The sequence below is a fragment of the Rattus rattus genome, chromosome 6, assembly GCF_011064425.1.
Source record: "Rattus rattus isolate New Zealand chromosome 6, Rrattus_CSIRO_v1, whole genome shotgun sequence".
Lineage (NCBI taxonomy): Eukaryota > Metazoa > Chordata > Mammalia > Rodentia > Muridae > Rattus > Rattus rattus.
In genome coordinates this window covers 92,632,153-92,646,616 of record NC_046159.1, presented here as the reverse complement: position 1 = coordinate 92,646,616, position 14,464 = coordinate 92,632,153, and the positions used below count along the sequence as shown (strand labels likewise).

General features: G+C 46.9%; 5 non-coding genes and 1 pseudogene across 5 annotated transcripts; all 6 read right to left on the bottom strand.

Moving 5' to 3' along the window:
* Positions 1 to 2,846: 2,846 nt before the first annotated feature.
* Positions 2,847 to 2,918, bottom strand: Trnac-gca. The gene has a single exon. It is a non-coding gene; the product is annotated as a tRNA-Cys (tRNA).
* A 937-nt stretch (positions 2,919 to 3,855) lies between these two features.
* Positions 3,856 to 3,927, bottom strand: Trnac-gca. Its single transcript has one exon. It is a non-coding gene; the product is annotated as a tRNA-Cys (tRNA).
* Positions 3,928 to 6,694: 2,767 nt separating this feature from the next.
* Positions 6,695 to 6,766, bottom strand: Trnac-gca. The gene has a single exon. It is a non-coding gene; the product is annotated as a tRNA-Cys (tRNA).
* A 3,100-nt stretch (positions 6,767 to 9,866) lies between these two features.
* Positions 9,867 to 12,214, bottom strand: LOC116904386 (annotated as a pseudogene).
* Positions 12,215 to 13,139: 925 nt separating this feature from the next.
* Trnac-gca lies at positions 13,140 to 13,211 on the bottom strand. The gene has a single exon. It is a non-coding gene; the product is annotated as a tRNA-Cys (tRNA).
* A 1,045-nt stretch (positions 13,212 to 14,256) lies between these two features.
* On the bottom strand, positions 14,257 to 14,328 carry Trnac-gca. The gene has a single exon. It is a non-coding gene; the product is annotated as a tRNA-Cys (tRNA).
* Positions 14,329 to 14,464: the final 136 nt, after the last annotated feature.

The following is a 14,464-nucleotide window of genomic DNA, read 5'->3' as shown; positions in this document are numbered from 1 at the left end:
CCAGTCACAGAAAAACACACATGGTATGCACTTATTGATAAGTGGCTATTAGCCCAAATGCTTGAATTACCCTAGATGCACAGAACACATGAAACTCAAGAAGGATGATCAAAATGTGAATGCTTCACTCCTTCTTTAAAAGGGGAACAAGAATACCCTTGGCAGGGAATAGGGAGGCAAAGTATAGAACAGGGGCAGAAGTAACACCCATCCAGAGCCTGTCCCACATGTGGCCCATACATATACAGCCACCCAATTAGATAAGATGGATGAAGCAAAGAAGTGCAGGCTGACAGGAACCAGATGTAGACCTCTCCTGAGAGACACAGCCAGAATACAGCAAATACATAGGCAAATGTCAGCAGCAAGCTACTGAACTGAGAACGGGGACCCCTGTTGAAGGAATCAGAGAAAGGACTGGAAGAGCTTGAAGGGGCTCGAGACCCCATATGAACAACAATGCCAAGCAACCAGAGCTTCCAGGGACTAAGCCACTACCCAAAGACTATACATGGACTAACCCTGGGCTCCAACCTCATAGGTACCAATGAATAGCCTAGTAAGAGCACCAGTGGAAGGGGAAGCCCTTGGTCCTGCCAAGACTGAACCCCCAGTGAACGTGATTGTTGGGGGGAGGGTGGTAATGGGGGGAGGATGGGGAGGGGAGCACCCATATAGAAGGGGAAGGGGAGAGGTTAGGGGGATGTTGGCCTGGAAACCGGGAAAGGGAATAACAATCAAAATGTAAATAAGACATACTCAAGTTAATAAAGATAAAAAAAATAAAAAAAAAGAAGTGGTTCTTGGGGACAATTTTCACCTTCATTGTCAGCAGTCCAGTGCACTCAGAAAATCCAAACTACACACCAGCACTGGCAGTTTGGTCCAAAAAGAAAAAAAAACAAAACAAAAACAAAAAAAACACACAAAAAACCTGAAGGACGTTGCCAAATCGAGATGTGTCTGTGGAAGCATCAAGAAGCAGCTGAAATATCACGAGAAGTTACTCTGTGTGAAGTCCCGACAAGCGAAGATCAGAAACACGGTGCATGGTGAACCAAAGCAAAATCCTCGTCACACTGTCTGTGGGTCATATTGCTATTCCTTCTAACTGGCATGCATTCTTCAGCAGAGCATCTGCACAGCTGTCTGTCTCAGCAAGGCATCATGTGACCTAACTCAGTCCCCAGGAAATTTCAGTTTCACAGGAACTTCTGTCATGGTTTCTCCTGGAAACCGTCACAAAGCCACACAAATAACAAAGATGTAAGAGAAGATCATAGATGAGGATGTGGTCTGTGGAGACAGAGAACAAGGGGAGGATTCAGGGATGCCCCAGCACAACTTTTGTGATTTGCATGAGCTGCTGAGGGAAATCACACAATTCTTCTTCTTGAGAACTTTTCATTCCAACTTTATCTAGTAAATATACTTCCACTGAATACTTTACTTATAGAACAAGGACTTTGCAAAGTAGTTAAACCATCACACACTAAAAGAACAAGTAGAGAAGCCTCACCGGTACGTTCTTACATATACACAAGCCAATAACACAAGGCTCACACAGGCCTGGCAGAGACAGAGCAGCAGTCATTATCGCTCAACTCACCACAAAATTAAGCACGAACTTAATATCCAGTTTGAGAGAAAACTGGAGTGTGTATGTGTGTGTGTGTGTGTGTGTGTGTGTGTGTGTGTGTGTGTGTGTGTGTGTGTGTGCCTGGAGGGGGGATGTTCAAATGACCTACTTTTAGAAGAATGTGGTTGTAGTATTAGAAATATAAAATCGGTATTCATGACTACTAGCCACCAATCCACTACAGGGTTTCTGATGAATATTTGAGAAGATCCTTGGATTCAACATTGGCTCTTCCTAACTTCTGTTACTTGTAACAGGGAAACATGTCAATAAAGACTCCTGTGACTCACGGAACTTTTTTCTCAAGTTTGGGGAAGGGCCAGTATCCTCCAAAACATCACTGATGTGACAATACACACCAGAGAGAGAGACACTGTGACCCCAGCACTGTGCTGCTTTCAGTCTGTGTTTGGTTTTTCTCTGTCACTGTAGAAGGAGTTGAGGACCTCAGAACAATGTAGGATGGTGGGGGTCTGCATGCTCCCTGTGTCTTCAGTAACAAGGACAGGCAGAGGAGCTGTCCATGGTATGAGGCAGAGCTCCAGCATGGTCAGGCTCTCCTTGGCCCTTCACACTGAACCATAGCGACAGATGCCAGGACAGTCACGATGGCCATGGGAAACACATTCTCAGGAGGAACACTTAACACATGAGACATGATTACCACAGCTTGGATGCTGAGCCTGTAGAGCAGACGTCAGCGATGAGCCACACTAGATACAAACCAGGCCCGTGAGCCTTTGGGAGTGCTGGGATCTGTGCAATGTGGGGCTCTTATTCTCCCCTCCCCTGAGAGCCTGGAATCCCACATTTCCAGCTCTGATACACTTATCCCATGTCTCCAATTATGATGAAATACCATCCCAGCATCCTCTACATCATTTACTTTACAATACTTTGATGCGGCCCAATGTAGTTGTGTGTTGAAATCTATGTTCTACGAACCACTGGTGGTTCTTTCTAAAAAAAAAAACAAAACCCTAGCTTTTCTAGGTTTCAGTAACTCCATATATATTCTAAAAATATTAGAGATTTGCTCACCAGAAAGACTTGAGAACATGTGAAGATACAAAGCCACCTGTCACAAAGGTATCTGATGTGTGACAACAGCACTGTGCTCTCACTGAAGTGAATGTCAAGCATTCTTAGTCAAAAGAGAAACTAGTACCTATGAATGTTATCAGATAGTTTCCAAAATCACATGAGAAGGGGGCACCTGGATTTGAACCAGGGACCTCTTGATCTGCAGTCAAATGCTCTACCCCTGAGCTATACCCCCACAGGTACCAGTGTACAGAGTTAATAATGTGCATTTCACTGGCAATATATTAGGACTGACTAACGTTAAATTATAGATACTCATAAACCCACTTTGCAGAAGCTGTCTGACCTGACTGGTGAGATGCCTTCCTCAGCTAAAGTTTCCCTACACCCATATAAACTAGGTATATACACCTTCTCAGCCCATTCTTGAATAGCATCATCAGCCAAGGATATGGAGAAGAGCAGCCTGCATGCAGACCCTGAGCACACATAAAACTGCTGTCCTGGGTCAGCTCCTGAGCTGGCCAACTGCCTTCACCTGGGCCCCCAAACTCCCAGCTCTTCTTTATCTGAAGACAGATGGGCTGTCACTCAGAGTTCTCACAGGGACCTAGATGGCACTGTCAGTAGCAAAACTAAAGGATTCCTCTCTGCCTGGGACAGGAGCTCAGCCAGGCTTTAGTCTCAGGATGTGAAGTGAGGGAGCGGTGGGCTCTGGAAGGGGCAGACAAGCTCACAGGGGAGACGTCCACCCTACACAGACAGCCAGATTCTGGGACTGACCGCCTTAGCTCTGACTGCAGATCCACCAGATAGCCCCGGAGGCACAGACTTTTATGGTTAGGCTTCCTTCTTGGTCCCTAGAAGCTAGCTGTCACTGTAACTGTTGTGCCTAGAAAGTCCCTAATTCTCCCTTATAGTTCTTGTCTTTTACTTAACATCATATCTACATATCCACAAGTCACAAGAACCACAGAAACTAGATACAGGAGACAAGTAATAAGAATGGGAGGGACAGTCAGCATGTAGGAAGAGATGGGAGGCAGCCATCTATCCACATGACAGCCTGGACTGTAGCTCCCAGGTCTGGTGAGGTCCATGACTGGAATGAATGGAATAAATATAAGACTGAGTGTCTGTGATATCTCCATGAGTAAAAACAAACTTTTGTTAGGGGGCACCTGGATTTGAACCAGGGACCTCTTGATCTGCAGTCAAATGCTCTACCCCTGAGCTATACCCCCACCTGTTTATTAATGTCTCATATGTAACTCAGAACCTGCATGGCCACTCCCTGGCTATTAACATCTGGCATGTGCACTTGCCAGTGCTCTGCCATCATCTGCTTCCTCCTATGAGGCCCAGCCCTGAGCCGCCTCTGCACATCTGACAGCCATGTCCTCATGAGTGACTAGCACTCTCCTGCTCAGGACCTAGCTGGTGGGTATTCAAACCTCAACTCAACTCAAACCCAAATGCTACACAGTAGCTTCTTGGCTTACTTACTTTGGAGGAGCTGCATCAGCAGAGCAGGGACAGAGAATGCTGACACTATGGCCTCTACCTGAACATTCAAACATATCAGGATTACACCAACTTGGTAACACATACTTTTTATTGAATATTTTCTTTACTTATATTTCAAATGTTATCCCCTTTCCCCATTTCCCCTCTGGAATCCTCCTATCACTTCCCCACTTCCCCTGCCTCTATGAGAGTGTTCATCCACCCACTCGCTCCCTCCCATGTCTCTGCCCTGAATTTCTCCTTCACAGGGGCAGTGAGCCTTGACAGGGCCAAGGGCCTGTCCTCTCACTGATGCCTGATAAGACCATCCTCTGCTACATGTGTGGCTCCATTCCTGTATAATCCTTGGTTGATGGTTTCGTCTCCGGGAGCTGTGTGTGTGTGTGTGTGTGTGTGTGTGTGTGTGTGTGTGTGTGTGTGTGTTTCTGGTTTTTTGATATTGTTTTTCTTCCTATTGGGTTGAAAACCCCTTCACCTGCTTTTTTTTTTGTGGATTATTTTTTATTTACATTTCAAATGGTATCGCCTTTCTCGGTTCCCCTTACATAAAGCCCCGATCTCATCCCCACTCACCCTTCTTCTATGAGGGTATACCCCTCTCCAACCACTCCCCTTCCCACCTACCTGCCCTTACATCCCCTACAGTTGGGGGGTCCAACCTTGGCAGGATCAAAGACTTCTCCCCCCACTGGTGCCCAACAAGGGGACCCTGCTACCTATGAAGCTACAGCCATGGGTCTGTCCAAGTGTACTCTTTGGGTAGTAGTTTAGTCCCTGGGAGCTCTGGTTTGTTGGTACGGTTGGTCTTATGGGGTTGCAAGCCCTTTCAGCTCCTTCAATCCTTTTTCTAACTCCTCCAATTGGGATCCTGTTCTCAGTTTAATGGTTTGCTGCTAGCATTCCCTTCTGTATTTGTCAGGCTCTGTCAGAGCCTCTCAGGAGACAGTTACATCAGGCTCCTGTCAGATGCACTTCTTGGCATCAGCAATATTATCTGGTGGCTGTATGTATATGGGCTGGATCCTGAGGTGGGGCAGGCTCTGAATGGCCAATCCTTCAGTCCCTGCTCCAAACTTTGTCTCCATATCTCCTCCTATGAATATTTTTGTTCCCCCTTTTAAGAAGAATTGAAAGATCCATAGTTTGGTCATCCTTCTTCTTCAGCTTCATGTGTTCTGTGGATTGTATCTTGGCTATTTTGTGCTTTTGGGCTAATATCCACTTATCAGTGAGTACATATCAAGTGTGGTTTTTGTGATTGGGTTATTTCACTAAGGATATTTTCTAGTTCCATCCATTTGCCTATGCATTTATGTAGTCATTGTTTCTGATAGCTGAGTAGTACTCCATTGTGTAGATGTACTACATTTTCTGCATCCATTCCTCTGTTGAGGGACATCTGGGTTCTTTCCATCTTCTTGCTATTATAAATAAGGCTGCTATGAGCATAGTGGAACAAGTGTCCTTTTTATATGTTGGAGCATCTTCTGGGTATATGCCCAGAAGTAGTATAGTTTGGTCCTCAGGTAGTACTATATTCAATATTCTGAGGAATCTCCAGTTGATTTCCAGAGTGGTTGTACCAGTCTCCAATCCCAGCAACAATGGAGGAGTGTTCCTCTTTCTCCACATCCGCGCCAACAACTGTTGTCATTTGTTTTTGATCTCAGCCATTCTGACTGGTGTGAGGTAAAATCTCAGGGTTGTTTTGATTTGCATTTCCCTGAGGACTAAGGAGGCTGAACATTGCTTTAGGTGCTTCTCAGCCATTCGATATTCCTCAGCTGAGAATTCTTTGTCTAGCTCTGTATGCCATTTATGATTAGGATTATTTGATTCTCTGGAGTCTAACATCTTGAGTTCTTTGTATATATTGGATATTAGCCCTCTGTCAGATGCAGGCCTGTAAAGATCTGTCTGAATCTGTTGGTTGCTGTTTTGTCCTATTGAGGGTGTCCTTTGCCTTACAATAGCTTTGCAATTTTATGAGGGCCCATTGGTCGATTCTTGATTTTTAGAACATAAGCCACTGGAGTTCTGTTCAGAAAATTTTCCAGGGGTTGGGGATTTAGCTCAGTGGTAGAGCGCTTGCCTAGGAAGCGCAAGGCCCTGGGTTCGGTCCCCAGCTCCGGAAAAAAAAAAAAAAAAAAAAAAAAAAAAAAAAGAAAATTTTCCCCAGTTCCCATGTGTTAGAGGCTCTTCCCTACTTTTTCTTCTAGTAGTTTAATCTAAGCTTAACCTCGTACACTGAGTGACCCAAGAGGTCACTGCCTTAGAGGACAATCCATGCAATAGCATAAGTGACTTTGATCTGAATTAGTTTCAGAAAACATCACGGAGACTGAGCCTGAGTAAAATCCACTGCACAGGTGGGTACAGACCAGGACACCACACAGGGCAAGGGACAATGAGATAATAGGGATTTTATTTGGCTGTTTTTGACTACTTACAACATTTGATTAACATCTAAAAGAAACCTTAGGAAGGGGGCACCTGGATTTGAACCAGGGACCTCTTGATCTGCAGTCAAATGCTCTACCCCTGAGCTATACCCCCACCTGTTTATTAATGCCTCATATGTAACTCAGAACCTGCATGGCCACTCCCTGGCTGTAAACATGTGGCATGTGCACCTGCCAGTGCTCTGCCATCATCTGCTTCCTCCTATGAAGCTCAGTCCTGAACTGCCTGGGCACATCTGACAGCCATGTCCTCATGAGTGACTAGCATTCTCCTGCCTTAGCCCCTAGGTGAGGCAGGGACATTAAACTCAGGAGGCCTCAGCTGATGCTGTTTGACCTCCTTCAGTATAACTGAAGGAGCCATAAGCAAACACACTGGCTGCTGAGCTGACCTTTGCAGGTGAGTGGGAGGCAGGAGCAGACAGAGGGGAAAGTTCTCTATCCACTGAGAAATCCTTGGCCAGAGGGTATATGAGGGACAAATCAAACACTCCTGCTAAATAACCAAGTAATGGAGAGACTGCAGATATGATGAAGGACGTCTGGAGACCATAGTGAGTGAAGCATGATGCAGGACAGTGGCTGATAAGGTGATCAGCAGGTGACAGTCCTGGAGCAGGGTGCGATTGAGATTAATGTCCTGTGTTGCTCTTTCTCAGACTTTGTAGACCCCCTCATTAGCACAGGTCACCTGCACTGCCTCACCCGAGGATGTAGAACACATGGTGACATCTGCAGTGGCTAGAGGACCTGACCCACCTCCTTCAGACCGGACTCTATCAGGCTTGGATTCACCATGTCCTTCCCCATAGGCCAACCCCTTAGAGTCCCTCCATGCTCAGCACACTGCAGCCTAAGCTGCTCAGCATCTGTGGAGGCTCAATTGGAGAACCAGTGTGCAGGGTCGGAGTCCTGCTCTCTTCCCCCCTGAGATTTTGCCTGCAAATTCCTCCCATTTATTCTCTCCCCACCCAACTCTGACCCTCAGCACATGCTTACACTGGGAATCTTTTCTGTGACTTTTTTCAGCCTCTGCTCTCCTGAGCCTTATCATTTCCTGGCCCTAAATTTGAAATACAATCCCTAAATCTGAGAACAATTTAACCTCATGCTGGTCCCAAACCATTAGCTCAACATCAGCAGGGACCAGGTACAAAGACTGGCTATTTTATCAGTCAGAGCTCAGCCTACAGAATCAACCAAAGTGGGGCCAGAAATCTCTGCTGTGTGGACCCATCCCCAACAGAGATGCCAGGGATGTAGTCTGTGGAGACAGAGAACAAGGGGAGGATTCAGGGAGGCCCTGGCACAGTGTTTGTGATTTGCATAAGCTGCTGAGGGAAACCACAAAATGTTTCTTTTTTGGAAAATATTCATTCATAATTTACCTAGTAAATATACTTTTGTTGTATATTTTACTCATAGAACAAGACTTATGCAAAGTAGTTAAAACATTACACCAAAACCAGGTTTAGGAGCCACATTGGTGAATTCTTACAGAGTTAAGAGCAAATAACACAAGGTTCACACAAGCATTGCAGAGACAGAGCAGGAAGTTACCATGGAGCAACCCACTATAGAGTCAGCAGAGGCTTAGTATCCAGTTTTGAGAGAAATCGTGTGTGTGTGTGTGTGTGTGTGTGTGTGTGTGTATATGTGTGCAGGTGTGTGATATGTGTGTGTGTATATGTGTGCACGTGTGTGTGTGTGGGTGTGCATGTGTGTGTTTGTGTACATGTGTGTATGTGTGTGTGTATGTGTATGTGTATAAATGAACTTTTTAAGGAAAATGTGGTTGTGTTGTTTGAAATATAAACATACAGGCTTGCAGTTGGTATACGGTGACTACTACCCATCAACCCAACCCAGGGTTTCTGATGAATATTCAAGAAGATCCTGGATCCTACATTGGATTTTCCTAGGCTCTGCCACTTGTGACAGAAAAATATCCCAACGAAGGCTCAAGGGAGACATGGACCTTCTCTTTCATGTTGGAGCCAATATCCTCCAAAACTCTAGTGGATTTTGTCCACTCGTGGCAACACACATGGGAGAAGGGGGCATTGTGACCCAGTGCTGTGCTAATTTGATTCTGTGTTTGGTTGTATGGAATCTCTGTCACTCTGTAGAAAGAGCTGAAGCCATCAGCACATCAGTGGGGAGGTTGCATGTTCCCTCTGTGTCTTCAGTGAAAAGACAGGAAGAGGCGCTATCTGGGGTCCAATAGGGAGCTCCAGCGTGGTCAGGATCTGCTTGTTCCTTCACACTGAGCTGTAGCAACAGCTGCCAAAATGTCAGGATCATTGTTGGGATTTTTTTTTTAAATGAAGCAGCAGCAATTTTTATTGAGGGACCTAAACTGAAAATAGGTTTAAAACATAATTTAAAAAAAAATAAAACAGCAAAAGTGCCAAAAAATATATGACCTTTTAAAAAATACTTTCCTTTTTTTTTGTTTGTTTGTTTTTAATATGTAGCAAGTGATGCCTCGGGTCCAGCCACCAGGAGCGTCTCACTTGATGGGTGAATCTCTAGTAACGACCCTTTTAGAAAGACATGTAAATATATACTCAGATTTATACACTTTGTGTTTTCTCCATAGCTATGTACAGAGCACCCAAGTCTAGGGCTCAGCCCCAGGGCACATCCCTGCTCCCAATCTCTGACTCCCTGTCTTCTGGTACCAGGTATTTGGTCAGCAAAGCAAATTATATTGGAATTAAGAAGCTACTGGTACCGTCCATCTGGAGCAGAGGTTGTCGCCTTTGGTTAAGGCCTAAACAGAAACCTCGCTGCTTCAGGAGCCCCAAGGCCCCTGCCACCAGAACACAAGGGACTGATGGATCAACAAGAACATCCAGGAAGCTCTTGCCTGCACACGTATGCCACTTGCTTCCACTCCAGAGACCTCCCAGCAGTGCCAGGCAGCAGGGTGGGTCTTGGTCCAACACTTGGGAAGGAGGAAGTGGCCACCAGCAAGTACCTGCCTCTTGGCTCCTCTCTCACACAGCAGGCTAAGAAGAGGAAGAGAGGGGTCTTGTGGGTGATGGAGGGGTAGGCTACACAGGAAGGCCTCAGTCAGGCACTGGTTCTTGCCAGCCACAAAGGAGAAGGAGACAGTGTTTACAACGGGGAGTTGCAGGTGATGGGCATGGGTGATGACAGAATGGGGGAAGGCTAGGGACGGTTGGTCATCAGTGCCATTTGAGTCCACCATTCACAAGCTGGGTGGGGTGTCAGGGCAGACAGGGCTCCTCAGGTAATGGCTCATGAGAGAAGAGAGAGTCCTCCCCTGAAGAGTAGGTAGAGCTCTGTGTGTCGGGGAAGCTGGGTGAGTACTGATCCAGCAGCATGAGCAGGTCCAGATACTCCTGGTTGGAGGTCAAGGCCACAATGCGGTCCAGGTCTTCCACCAGCTGCTTGAAAGTAGGTCTCTGAGAGGGTACTGCATGCCAGCAGTCCCGCACCGTCATGTACAGCTCATTGGTACAGTTACTGGGCTTGTCCATTCGATGGCCCTCCTTCAGCAGTTTGAAAAGTTCTTCCACAGGTACACTGGGGTATGGGAAGATCTCCCACAAGAGCACCCCAAAAGACCACCCATCCTTCTGGGGTGTAGATCCGGTCAAACAATACCTCAGGTGCCATCCACTTCACAGGCAGCCACATTGGTGGTTTCCTTATAGTAGTCGATATGGTGAATGTCTCGAGCTAGGCCAAAGTCTGCGATCATCAAGACCTTATCCTCTGTCACCAGGACATTCCTAGCAGCCAGGTCTCAGTGTATAAACTTCTTTGAGGCAAGATACTCCATGCCCCGGGCCACTTGATAGGCACAGGACACCAGATCTTTGGAAGACAGCTGTTCCTCGGGGTTGTGGCTGGGGTTGTAGCAATACTCCAGCCCAGGAGGCCTCCGGGTCTGCAGATACTCCCAAAGATTGCCTTTGGGGGCATACTCCACGATGACATAGAGGGGATCATCCTGGGTGCACACCCCCAGCAGATTGATGATATTCTTGTGCTTCCTGACCATTTTCATCATCTCCATCTCTGAGATCAGTTCCGACAGGTCCTTCTCTGTTTCATCAGACTTCAACATCTTCACAGCCACTTTGGTCACGCGGTTGGGTTTGTCCTTATCCAGACCGATGGCTTCGGCCAATACCACCTGCCCGGAGCCCTTGCCAAGTGGTTTTCCTAAGACCAGTCTGTCTCAGGGCAGCTCCCAGCGGGGATCTTCAGGGAGGTCATATTTAGAGACACCAGCTAGCATGGGGGTCCCGCTGGAGGAGAGTTATGAAGGCTAAACCAGGTGAACCCCAGAGTTCATGGATACACTAGAGTCAGCTAACATTGTTACCTGTCTGCACAGAAGGGTGCTCTTAGCCAGTTTATGCACAGCCATCTGGCTATGGAAGTCGCTCTTCTTGGTGCCACTCTTCATCTTGTAGATGACGACGGAGCCCACCATACAGGAGATCAGGAAGGCCCCGGTGCAATAGATAATGATTTCCAGGTACAGAGGTGAGGTCATCACGACTGGTCTCTCTTCCAGGGCTTCCCAACGGTCAACCATGTAGAGTGATGGGAGAGTCCAATAGAGTTACCTGCCAAGCAGTATACCCTCCTGCATCCTCAAAGGAGACATTCCGTAGATGAAGCACCTCATTTCCTTGTCGGTGGTATTAACTCCAGCAGTCTTCAGGATCTGGACATATGGCAAGCTGTCTGGACCAATCTTACTCCCGTCACCTTGATGTGCTTCAGCCACTGGATGTGAGGCTGTGGGTCGCTGTACACCTTACACATGAACTCCACGGTGCTGCCCGGGGCCACGGTCTTGTTGGCAGGTAGCCCTGCCTGAAGGATGGGCCGGTGAGGGGATCGCTCCACAACATCTAGCTGGTAGGTGTGGTTAATGCTCCCATACTCATTCTCCATGATGCAGGTGTAGTTGCCCTTGTTGAAAGGCACCACAGAGTCCACTACGATGCTCCAAGTGGCATAACGAACCTTGTAGCCTGCAATTCGGTGGTCAGGTTTGAATTCTTTGCCATTCTTCAAGCAGCGCAAAGTGGGGCTGGGTGTCCCGCTCGATGGGCATTTGAACTTCACCGTCTTGGCAGCTGGCACTGCATGCAGTTTCCTCTCCATTTTTTCTGGGGATGTCCAGTATGGCGCTACAGGCCTATGGTTTGGTTTGGTGGTGTCTGTCTCTTTCTCCTCTGAGGAGGAATCATCATCATCGTCATCCTCCAAGGATGGCCGTGCATCTGAGACATTGGCAGAGAAGTAGGTGGTATCGCTACCAGAGGGGCTGCTGGTCACATAAGCGTAGAGGGCAGAGTCAGCGGGGATGGAATCCCACACTCCCACCTCCTCCCCTGTGATGTGGGTGCGATTGCTCTCCACCAGCTGCACCCACAGCGAGTTGATGCTCTGCACATCATTGCGCAGCTGACAGTGAAGCTGTAGCAGGCCATGGGTGGACCAGGAGAGACTCCACTTCCACAGGGACTCCCCAGGGTTGAGCTTTCATCCCAGGCAGATCTCTTCTGAGGTCGAGGCTAGCCTGGTCTACAGAGTGAACTCCAGAACAGCCAGGGCTACACAGAGAAACTGTGTGTCAAACAAACAAACAAACAAACAAACAACAACAACAGCAACAAAACAGGTAAAAAGGTCATAGGTCCTCTAGCTTCAGTCTCCATTACTGCCTCAGCCAGAATTTTTTAATTAATTACATTTCAAATTTACATTTATTTATATTTCAAATGTTGTCTCCTACCCATTCCCTAACACCCCACTCATCCCCTCTCTCCTTTGCCTCTAAGAGGTGCTCCCCCACCCACCCACCTACTCCCACTTCACCCCCTAGCATCCCCAGGGACTTTATTCCAAGGAGTAACAGTTAGAATACAGACACATGGCTCCTACAGTACGAATGCTGAACCTGTAGAAGAGATGCCAGTCATGAGCCACCACTGAATAACAATCAGGCCCTTGAGCATCTTGGGAAACTTGTGATCTATGGAATCCTCATGGTCTTATGCTCCCCCTTCTGAGAGCCAGAACTCCCATATTCCCAGCTCTGATGAATCACTTGGATGTCCTCAACTGTGGTGAATTACCAGCTCAGTATGCATAACTCCATCTTCTTTAGGATCCACAGCTACTGCCCAATTCGTCTGTGTTAATTCCATAATCTGAGGACCATTGATGGTTCTTTCGAATAAAACCCAGCTTTTTGGGTTTATGAAATTTACTCTACATTCAATAACTGTAGAAGATTTTCTCACCTAAAAGACTTGAGAGCCAATGAACACATGGTCAGCTATGTGTGAGGGATCTGATGAACAATAACACAGCTGTGCCCTCTACTGGGGTGAATCTCGTCATGAGTCAAGAGAGAGAGTAGGTCTATACTATGAATATGGACAGTTAGTTTCCAAAATCAGACAAAAAGGGGGCACCTGGATTTGAACCAGGGACCTCTTGATCTGCAGTCAAATGCTCTACCCCTGAGCTATACCCCCATTGGTACCAGTGTACACACATAATTGTCACATCTGAGTGGTGATCCATTAGTACTGACTATAAAGTTAAATTACAGGGGGTTGGGGATTTAGCTCAGTGGTAGAGCACTTGCCTAGGAAGCGCAAGGCCCTGGGTTCGGTCCCCAGCTCCGAAAAAAAAAAAGAACCAAAAAAAAAAAAAAAAAAGTTAAATTACAGATGCTCACAAACCTATATCTCAGAAGCTGTCCGACCTGACAGACAAGATGCCTTCCTCAGCTAAAGTTTCCCTGTACCCATATAAACTAGGTATATATGCCTTCTCAGGCCATCCTTGAATAGCATCATCAGCAAAGGAAATGGAGAAGAGCAGCCTGCAGACCCTGAGCCCACTTCAAACTGCTGTCCTGGGTTAGCTCCTTAGCTGGCCAACTGCCTTCCACCTTGACCCCCAGACACCTTTCTCTTCCTTCCCTGAAGACAGATGAGCTGTAACTCAAAGTTTTCACAGGGCCATAGCTGGCACTGTCAGTAGCAACACTGTAGCATCCTTCTCTGCCTGGTACAGCAGCTCAACAGTCTTTAGCCTCTGAGGGTGAAGTAAGTGAAGAGTGGGCTCTGGAAAGTGGAGAGGAGCACACAGGGGAAGTATTCACCCTATATACACAGCCTGGTTTTGTGATTTGTCTCCTTAGTTCTAACCACAGATTCACCTGATAGGCCAAGAGGATTATAGGTTTATGGGTAGGCTTTCCTTTCTGGTCCCTGGGCATTGGCTGTCACTATAACTGCTGGGCCTAGAAAATCCTTAAGTTCTCCTTCATAATCCTTGCCTTCTATTTATAAAGTAATAGAACCAAAGAAACTAGGTCTATGGAGAAACAGGGGAGACAGATATTAAGAATGGGAGGGACAGTCAGCATGTAGGAAGAGATGGAAGGCAGCCATTTATCCACATGACAGGCTGGTCTGTAACTCTGGTCAGGTCCATGACTGGAATGAATGGAAGAAACATAGGACTGAGTGTGTGTGTGATATCTCCATGAGTAAAAATTAAATGTGTGGTAGGGGGCACCTGGATTTGAACCAGGGACCTCTTGATCTGCAGTCAAATGCTCTACCCCTGAGCTATACCCCCACCTGTTTATTAATGTCTCACAGGCACTCAAAACCTGCATGGTCACTCCCTGGCTGTTAACATCCGGCATATGCACCTGCCAATGCTCTGCCATCATCAGCTTCCTCCTATGAGGCCCAGCCCTGAGCTGCCTCTG